General features: G+C 30.0%; 1 long non-coding RNA gene across 1 annotated transcript; it reads left to right on the top strand.

Annotated features, from left to right (window-relative positions):
* Positions 1–6385: 6385 nt before the first annotated feature.
* Positions 6386–8122, top strand: LOC121206697 (uncharacterized). The gene is made up of 3 exons (XR_005901845.1): positions 6386–6427; positions 6901–6989; positions 7875–8122. It is a non-coding gene; the product is annotated as an uncharacterized lncRNA (long non-coding RNA).
* The last annotated feature ends 566 nt before the right edge of the window (positions 8123–8688 follow it).

The raw sequence follows: 8688 nt of genomic DNA, 5'->3' as shown, positions 1-8688 counted from the left end.
CACTCATACTCCTTTCCTTTTCCCTCATCTTATCTTGTTTGGAAAACTCTGATATAAAAATCCCATATATTTTCTCACTTTATTATTCCTAAATTTTCATCACTAGGATTAATTTTCTTTATATGGAATTTGTATCCACCGCTGCATGAATATAAGGCTACTTTAGCTAGTTCATTAATTGCTTATCCTTTTTCTCTGTTTGATCTTTTGCAAGGCTATTAGCAGTTTTAGAATTTTGTTTTAAAATCTTGCTATTTCATCACAATCAAGTGTTCGATTAGTAGCAAAGTTCCGATTAGGTTTGTGTTCACTGCTATGGTGGTTTTAATATTCTTCCCATTACCATTTTCCTAGCAATGAAGATTTATTATGAATATTCTAATACTATAACAATTTTTTATGCTTCATTGTGAAATTTAATGGACTCAAGCACAAAAGTTAAGTTGACAAATCTGATATATGTATATATATTTTCCATAAAATACTTTCTGAAAGTTTTATGGAACAAATATCCACTAAAATAGTGCTAAGAAATCAATGTGTATGAGATAAAATCAATGTGGTCCTTGCAGTTTTGAACTTGGGGTGTTGAAATTGACAGTTCAGGTTGACTTTGTCATCCACCATTTCTGTATTTGGCACTGAAGTTTTTAACCTCATATTCTGTTTTTTAGTACAGTATCTGCCTGTTGTATTTACTGTACTGCATTTATTGTTGCTGATTACTCCTAGTAGCAGCCTTTCAAGTTGACTATTTAGTTGTTAGTATTATTTTGCTCACCCTCCTTGTTTTAGACTACAAGGATCCAAAAGGCCCCTTTATTCATACAGCATCTCAACCTCTTTTAATTGTTTCACTTAATGTTTCTTTAAGGTGTCAGTTTCAGTTAACAAAAAACCGGATGTGTTGGTGGGGATGCTAATTTGAGTAGAACTGTGTTCCAAGTGACTGGAAATGAATTATTTGCTTATACTCAAAACAACACTTAAATTTGGGTTGGTGTTAATTCACCATTTACACATCTGTTTCAGCATTTTCAGGCTTAGATTTCGTTGTTCCACAGCATAAAGCATGGTTTTCAGTCCTTGTAAGTTTCAATGTAGCCATCACTGTCAATCAGTTGTGTAAATCCTCAGTGACATTAGTTAAATCTTTGAAAAATCCATGTTTATGTTAGTCCTAACATGGTAACTACTTGTTAGAGAAACTTATAAGCTCAGCTCTTACATTTTAATATTCTCTGATGTTTTAGAGTCTTAAAAATATACTCAAACGTTAAATTTACAATTGATACAATACAAACAATTACAATTAAATCAAACATTACGATATACTATCCAAACTAATACACTCTAATGTTCTAATTTTCTCTTGGAATTCTACTGTGTTATGATTGCTTTTGATTATTAGTGTACTATAAGAGAAAAACTTATTTAATACATGTGTTAAAATAGTTAAGACACAAATTTAAATTTAAATTAATAAAAGTTAGGTGACTACCTAAAAATTATCAATTATAATTAGTTTGTAACTTATTTAGTACAAAAACATATAACAATAATAATACTCTTGCAAGAATATTGTTAATTTCTTACGAGAAGACTTCTCGCTGACTTGATTCACTCAAAGAAAATATGGGCATTAAAGAAAATAAACACAAGGTGAAAGATGAATGAATATTAAGAACATAAAAGGGAAGGTTGCATGCCTCGTTTCTGGAAGCATCAAAAGAAAGAAAGTGCAGTGAATAGTGTCACGGGTGTTGGGTATCAATCAAGATTACTTATTATGGACATACCATGCACCATGCCATCCACAAAACCCATCACGACGATAACAACGTAAACTCAAAATAAATGCATGCTCTCTTCTCATTCCCAATGGCTATGCATGTATTTACTGTCAAAATTCCAACATGCTTCGCCATAAAGCTACTTTTTTTTTTTTGCCAGAGTTGGAGAATGATTGGGTCTAGCAATGCTTCTCAATGAAGTTTTGCCTTTCTCATTTCTTATCTCTCCAGTTTTTGGTTTCTTTAATAATTGCAATCAATTACTTTTGTTAAGTGCTGGTTTTGTTTTTTGTTTATAGGTAAAATTGATTGAAGTTATAGAAATGTCTGTTTGTTCAAGTGACAAGAAATCTAATGTTTCTTAAATAAGGTTTGGAGTTTGATTCTTGTAGATAGTGCTATGAGAATTTTACATTTTTGTTTAACTAGAGTTTTATTTGGCTTGATATTAATTTTAATTGGGTCTAATATGAAGATGAGGTAGCAATGAACGTTCGGTTAGATCGAGTGAAAAAATTTTGAGTTGATGAGTTCTATTTTATGATCCTAACTTGATTTGAAAATTTTTCGAATAGAGTTAAGTGAAATGAAATTCGAGTCGAATCAAATTAAGTGAAATTGTTCAACTTAAATTAAAAAATTAAACATTTCAAATTAAATTATTATTACAATATAACTAATTTCATATTAGAGCACATAAATTTCAAACCATATATATTTTTAAAAAATTCAAATCAAAATAAAAAAGATACTTTAGTTTGATAAACTTGAATCATTAATTAACTTTAGGTCTAAAATTATTATTTTAGAAATTTTTTTAATTCTTTAATTTTTTTCTATATTTTTTAGAATTTTTTTTAAAAATTTTAGAATTTTTTAAAAAATATAAATTTTTGAAATTTTTATAAATATTTTGAATTTTAAAAATTAATTTTAATTTTTGAAAATTATTTTGCATTTTTTATTGAGGGAGAGACCAATTTGTTTATTTTCAAACTTGACAATGACCAAAAGGGTATTTATACAAATTTATTATTCAAATTATTAGAGTTATTAGAATTGTAAAATTCAACTTAATTTGAACATGAAACTCAAATTACTTATTCGAGTTGACTTGAAAAATTCGAATAATTCGATTTAGTTAACTTGAATTTTAAAAAAAAATTCGATTTTTTCGAATTGAATCGAATTTTACTCACTTCTACAATGAAATATCGAAAAACTTATAATAAAATATTTCACTTCTTAAATCTTAACATTAATCGAAATTATAATTATATATCTCTAGGTCGTTCTAATGTTTCGAAAGCTTGTCCTGGTTTAACATATAGGATTTAAAGTCTGAGATTAGAGTCTAAGAGATAACCAAAGCTAAAACGAAAGAAAGTAAGAAGTCGGTATGGTAGGGGAGAAAAAGAAATGAAATCTTCGAGTTGAAAAACCATTGATGCCTGCCTGTAGAAGTGTCCATGGCTGGGTCAGTCGAGTATAGGTTGGGTGCAATCAAAATTTTAGACTTGTTTGTTAAGTTTTTGCCTGAAAAATAAACTTAAGTTTTTGTCTAAACCTGACCCAGATAAAAATATTAAAATTCGAGCCTGGTTCAGCCCGTATTAATATTTTATATTATTTATTATATAATTTTTTTAAAATATTGTACATCAAAAGTATTAAAAACATTAAAATAAATACTTTCAAACAAATTGAAAATAAATATATATGTATATTTAAATAATATTAAGATAGGTGTAATTTAACAAGCAAGTGCATTTAAAATAGTAACAAAATTAATAATAAAACAAGAGTTGTACAATATTCAAATAATAATCATAAAATAGAACCAACATAATAGTGAAATGGTAGCAAAATAATGAAAAAAATAACAAAAAAAAGTAAAAAATAACAAGGAAAAGCAACAATTTTTTTTGCTTATTTGGGTCGGGCCCAAGCCAAAAAAAGCCTTACTCGAGGCCCGATTTTTTTTCCCAAGCCTATTTTTTGGGCCTATATTTTTATACAAACCTTTCCACTTTTTGAGCGAGCCTTCGGGCTCTTTCCACTTGTGTATCATTTAATATTGCTTAGTTTTCGGTACCTTTTTGTTTTAAAAATACTTTTATTTTTTAATTTTATTTTTTTAGAATCGAAAAATATGTTAAATAAATAAAATTTTATTTTCAATAGTGAAACTTATTTTTCTATAATAAAATATTAGAAATAAAGTAAAATAATTTTTATAGTTATATGATAGGCTTAAAGGTAAAGATGTAATTTTGATAAAAATCAATTAACCCTCCTCAAAAAAAAGTAATCAATTAAATCCTCCAATATTCAAATTGCATCAATGTAAAAAATGTAATGTTGCTGACGTGGCTATAAATAGTATTGACATGGCGGTTCAATACTTGTTCAGGTTTATTTCAAACTAAAAATAAAAAATAAAAAATGTGTAAAATTTTTATGTCTAGAATAAACTTAGATAAATTGTTGTTCAGGTTCATTCTAAATTTAAAATTTTTTTAAATTATAAAAGATTTACTAAAATATTATAAATTTATAAATCATTATTAAAATTATAAAAAATATTAAATAAGATTCATAATTTCAAAAAAATAAAAAAAAATATTAGAAATCATTTAAAAGTTGAAGTCCATAATGAATCTAAACATAAGATTTTTCATATTCATTTTGTATCTGGACAACCATATGTCTAAATATTTTTTCGGATGATATTTCTAAATTATATAAAGTTTTAAAAAATATTTAAAATTATTTTTAGCTAATAACTTTTAAATTATTCATTAATTAGGTTATTTGATTAGTTTTTATATTTAAGACTTTTTTTTGATTTAATAATATTAGAATTCTTCCAAATTGTTTTTTTATAAGGAAAAAAAAACTATGAATATAGTCAATTGAAAAGTTCATAGAACTAGTTTATTTATTTTAATAAATTATTATAACTATTACATATGATTAGTTACACCTAGTGTCATGGGTCGCGGATCAAAATCCATGCCATGATGATTGCACATAGAATATCCCATGGAGGCCTATTGATTAAATGAGCTCATTTGAATTGACTCAATTCATGGAGCACATGGAGAAGCCCATCTATTTGAAGCCTTGGTGGCCAAGTGAAACACTTTAGTAAAACTAGAGCTACCATTGTTAATGTAAATTCTAAGGGATAAGATAGTATAGAGTTTAAAGCTCTTAGGACTCTATAACATCCGCGTTATGCCTTGAAGTTGTGTATAGTGTCATGTCTGGTTAGGTAATATAGAATGTTTTTAGAGCCGATAAGAAATTAGAGCCGGTAAGAAATAAACTAAGTAGGAAATTTTTAGTGCTAATATAGAAAGTTGTTAGAGCCGATAAGAAATTAGAAAACGCTTTTTAGATGAGGAAAATAAATTTGAGATATTGACTAAATTGTAGAATAGTAAAAAAAATGTTGTAGTAAAAGTAGAAAAATTAAATGTTAGAAAAAAAATACATCAAATTTGGAGAAATGAGAAATGGCTAGAAGTGAAAATTGACCAAAATAAAGCATGAATCATGCAATGCATTGTAGACAAAGTTAAAGGGTTAAATAATAATTACTTAAATTAGAAAATTATTGAAAAACATATTAAGGGTGAAAGTGTGTTGAAATAAGATTGGTAGACCAATTAGAAAAACTATTATTTTATTAATTAAATTAATAGATATTTTGGTAGAAATGTAGAAAATTGAAGAAAAAGATGAAAAGCATTCATCTCCATCAAAGAAGCAAAACTGTCACTCCCAAAACCTATCCATCCAACTTTTGCTTTTATTACACTTAGGTCATTCCACCATTTCTAAGTTCTTCCAAGGTCAATTCCTTAAAATTTCTTTGATGCTTCCTTAGTAAATTCAATAGAGAAGACTATTAATTACCCTAGATTCATGAGAAGAAGCATCAATAGTGATCTTAGAAGAGGAAGAAAATAAGAATAGAAATTTATTTCTTACGAACAAGGTAAGGATGATGAAATATTTATGAAATCCATGTCAATTTCATTAAAATAGCATAGGAATTTTATTTGATTTTAATTTTGACATGAAAATGTTATATGTTTTGATATGGAAATGAAGAAAAAAAATAAGAAAGGAAAGGATCCAATTGAAGACAAAGGAAGTGTAACAGCCCAATTTTGGGCTCAGTCGAAACGGTGGTTTCAAGACCACCAATCCGAAGTCAGAGAAATTATTTTATTATTATTTTAGATTTATAGCATGTTTATATTAGTGCATGAAAAATTTGGTGAAGTAATTTTAGCGTTTGTGGGCTTAATTGTGAAAAAGGACTAAATCGCATAAAGTGCAAAAGTCTTAATGTAATAGCTAAGGGAATTAAATTGCCATGTATCATAAATTGGGGGTATTTAAAGGGAAAATAGACCCTTAGATTATAGTTTGGTCGGCCATGAGACAAAGAATTAAGGTAGTCAAATGTTAAGTAAAAATTTGGTGGCTTATTTGACCAAAAAGAAATAAAATAAAAGAAAGATGAAATCATCCCTTTTCACCATCTCTTCTCCACCAAAAATTCATCCATTGTAGGGGTTTGAATGCTTGAAAATTTTAGCAACTTGTCACCCTCTCAAGTAAGTGATTTTGATGGTGTTTCTTGATGATTTTTGTATTTTTAGAACCCTTATAGCATGAGCTTTCAAATGAGGGGACTATTTTGCAAAATGGTTGAAAGTCTAGGGTTTCACCATGAGAGTGTTCATGTTGTTTTCTGGAATTTTATGGAAGAAAATGAATCATAGATGTGAAATAAACAATTTTTGTGCTAGGACCTCTCATAAAAACCCCTAATAGGACCATTTTGTAAAGTTTGTAAAATAGATAGTAATATTGTGAAATATTGGAAATTTGGGGTTGTCATAAGAGAGAAAAATGGTTGATTAGGCTTGACTAATAAGGAAACTCGATAAAAATTAATTTTCGGGCCTAGGGGTAAAATGGTCATTTTGTGAAAGTCTAGGGGCAAAATGGTAAATTTGCCAAAAATGTGAATTGTTGCTTGAGTAAATTATCTAGTGATTAAATGGATGAATTTTTATTATTTTAGATCAAGAAATACAACATCCGAACCTAGACCGGGGGAAAGCTAAGCAAGTAGATTAAAATCGACTAGTCGCATACATTTTGTGATCAGAGGTAAGTTGTATGTTAATAATACAACTATATCTTTATGATGTGTAATTGAGTTGATATCGCCTAAATTGTCTTGATTTTGAATACGAGAATACATGTTGAGAAATTTATATAGTAAAGACTTTCGTTGAACATTTGGAATAGACTTGGATATTTGTACCGTGATAATAGGTGATATGTGTGCTAGTGTATGACATGTATGGGACATGCATCAGCCACAGCATGAGAGCCAGCGTAACACATGTCTGGGACATGCATCAGCCACATCATGAGAGCCAGTGTAAGACATCTTTGGGACATGCATCGGCGTCGAGATATTTAAGCCAGTGTAAGACATGTCTGAGACATGCATCAGCATTGAGACGAGAGCTAGTGTAAGACATGTCTAGGACATGCATCGGCCTCGTGATATACAAGCTAGTGTAAGACCTGTTTGAGAGATGGTGTCAGCTTATGGTGTGATAGTGTAAGACCTGTCTAAGACATGGTATTGACACCGATAGATGAGAGCCAGTGTAAGACCTGTTTGGGACATGACATCGGCCTCACTATATGAAAGCTAGTGTAAGTCCATGTCTGGGACATGACGTCGGCATCTTAACCCATGTTAGGGCTATTGAGTATCCAGTAGAATTCCAAATGGTTCAACGAAAGATTTATGACTTTATATCGAGATGAGAAATGTTATGATCATGTGATGAGTGGTACAAGTACCTATATGAAATGTAATGGATGACGATGAGTAAGTCGTACTTTCGTTTATTTATAGTATTCATGAATAAGCTATGAAAGGTTATGAGCATATTGTTTATAATGATTAGTCGATGTTTATTTCATGAAACTTACTAAGCTTTATGCTTACCCTATTTCCTTTCCATTTTCTTATAGAGTCGCCAAAATAGCTCGAGGACCCTTGCCTACGTCAGAGAAGCCAGTCACACTATCATCCAAAGTACTTGGTAAAGTTAGATCTATTATTGTTGATTATGGCATGTATAGGACCCTTTGGTTTTGTTTTAGTGTCACATTATTTTGGGCTAAATATGTTGGCTTGCTTTAATATTTGACTCATTTTGTACAAGGCCATGAAAAATGGCTAATATTGAAAATTATTATATGAATGCAAAGTAGTCTTTCATGAATGAGAAATTGTTGGTATGGTTGAATACATGAATTGCATATAGACTTTAGCTATGGTTGTTGTTATGTTATGTTTTAGGGTGGCAAAGGGCTTGGTAGATAGCCCTATATTGTCCACACGGGTAGACACACCGGCATGTGCCTAGGCCGTGTGTGACACACGGCCACCCCCATGGGCGTGTTGTCTGGATGTGTGTCTCTTACACGTAATGTAACACCCCGAACCCGAGACCGACACCGGAGTCGGACACGAGATGTTAACAAACTTTGAAAAATTTTTTCAGACACTGCCCAGTCTGAGTACTAGTCGCTTCAAAAATCATATCTTGAGTTTCACAACTCAAAAATCAGTTTTGTGATTTTTCCCTGAAACTAGACTCATGTCCCCACCTATGGATTTTTTTCTAGAATTTTTGGTCTGGCCAATTAGTACAGTTTATTAGTCAAAGTCTCCCATGTTACAGGGGTCGACTACACTGACCTTTTCCCATTACGACTGGGATATCTCTCTGCACAGAGCTTCAATACTGATGCCGTTTGTTTCTATGGAAACTAGACTCAG

This window comes from Gossypium hirsutum, chromosome A09 (genome assembly GCF_007990345.1).
Source record: "Gossypium hirsutum isolate 1008001.06 chromosome A09, Gossypium_hirsutum_v2.1, whole genome shotgun sequence".
NCBI lineage: Eukaryota > Viridiplantae > Streptophyta > Magnoliopsida > Malvales > Malvaceae > Gossypium > Gossypium hirsutum.
Note: the sequence above shows the minus strand (reverse complement) of the source record. Positions and strands in the feature narration are given on the sequence as shown.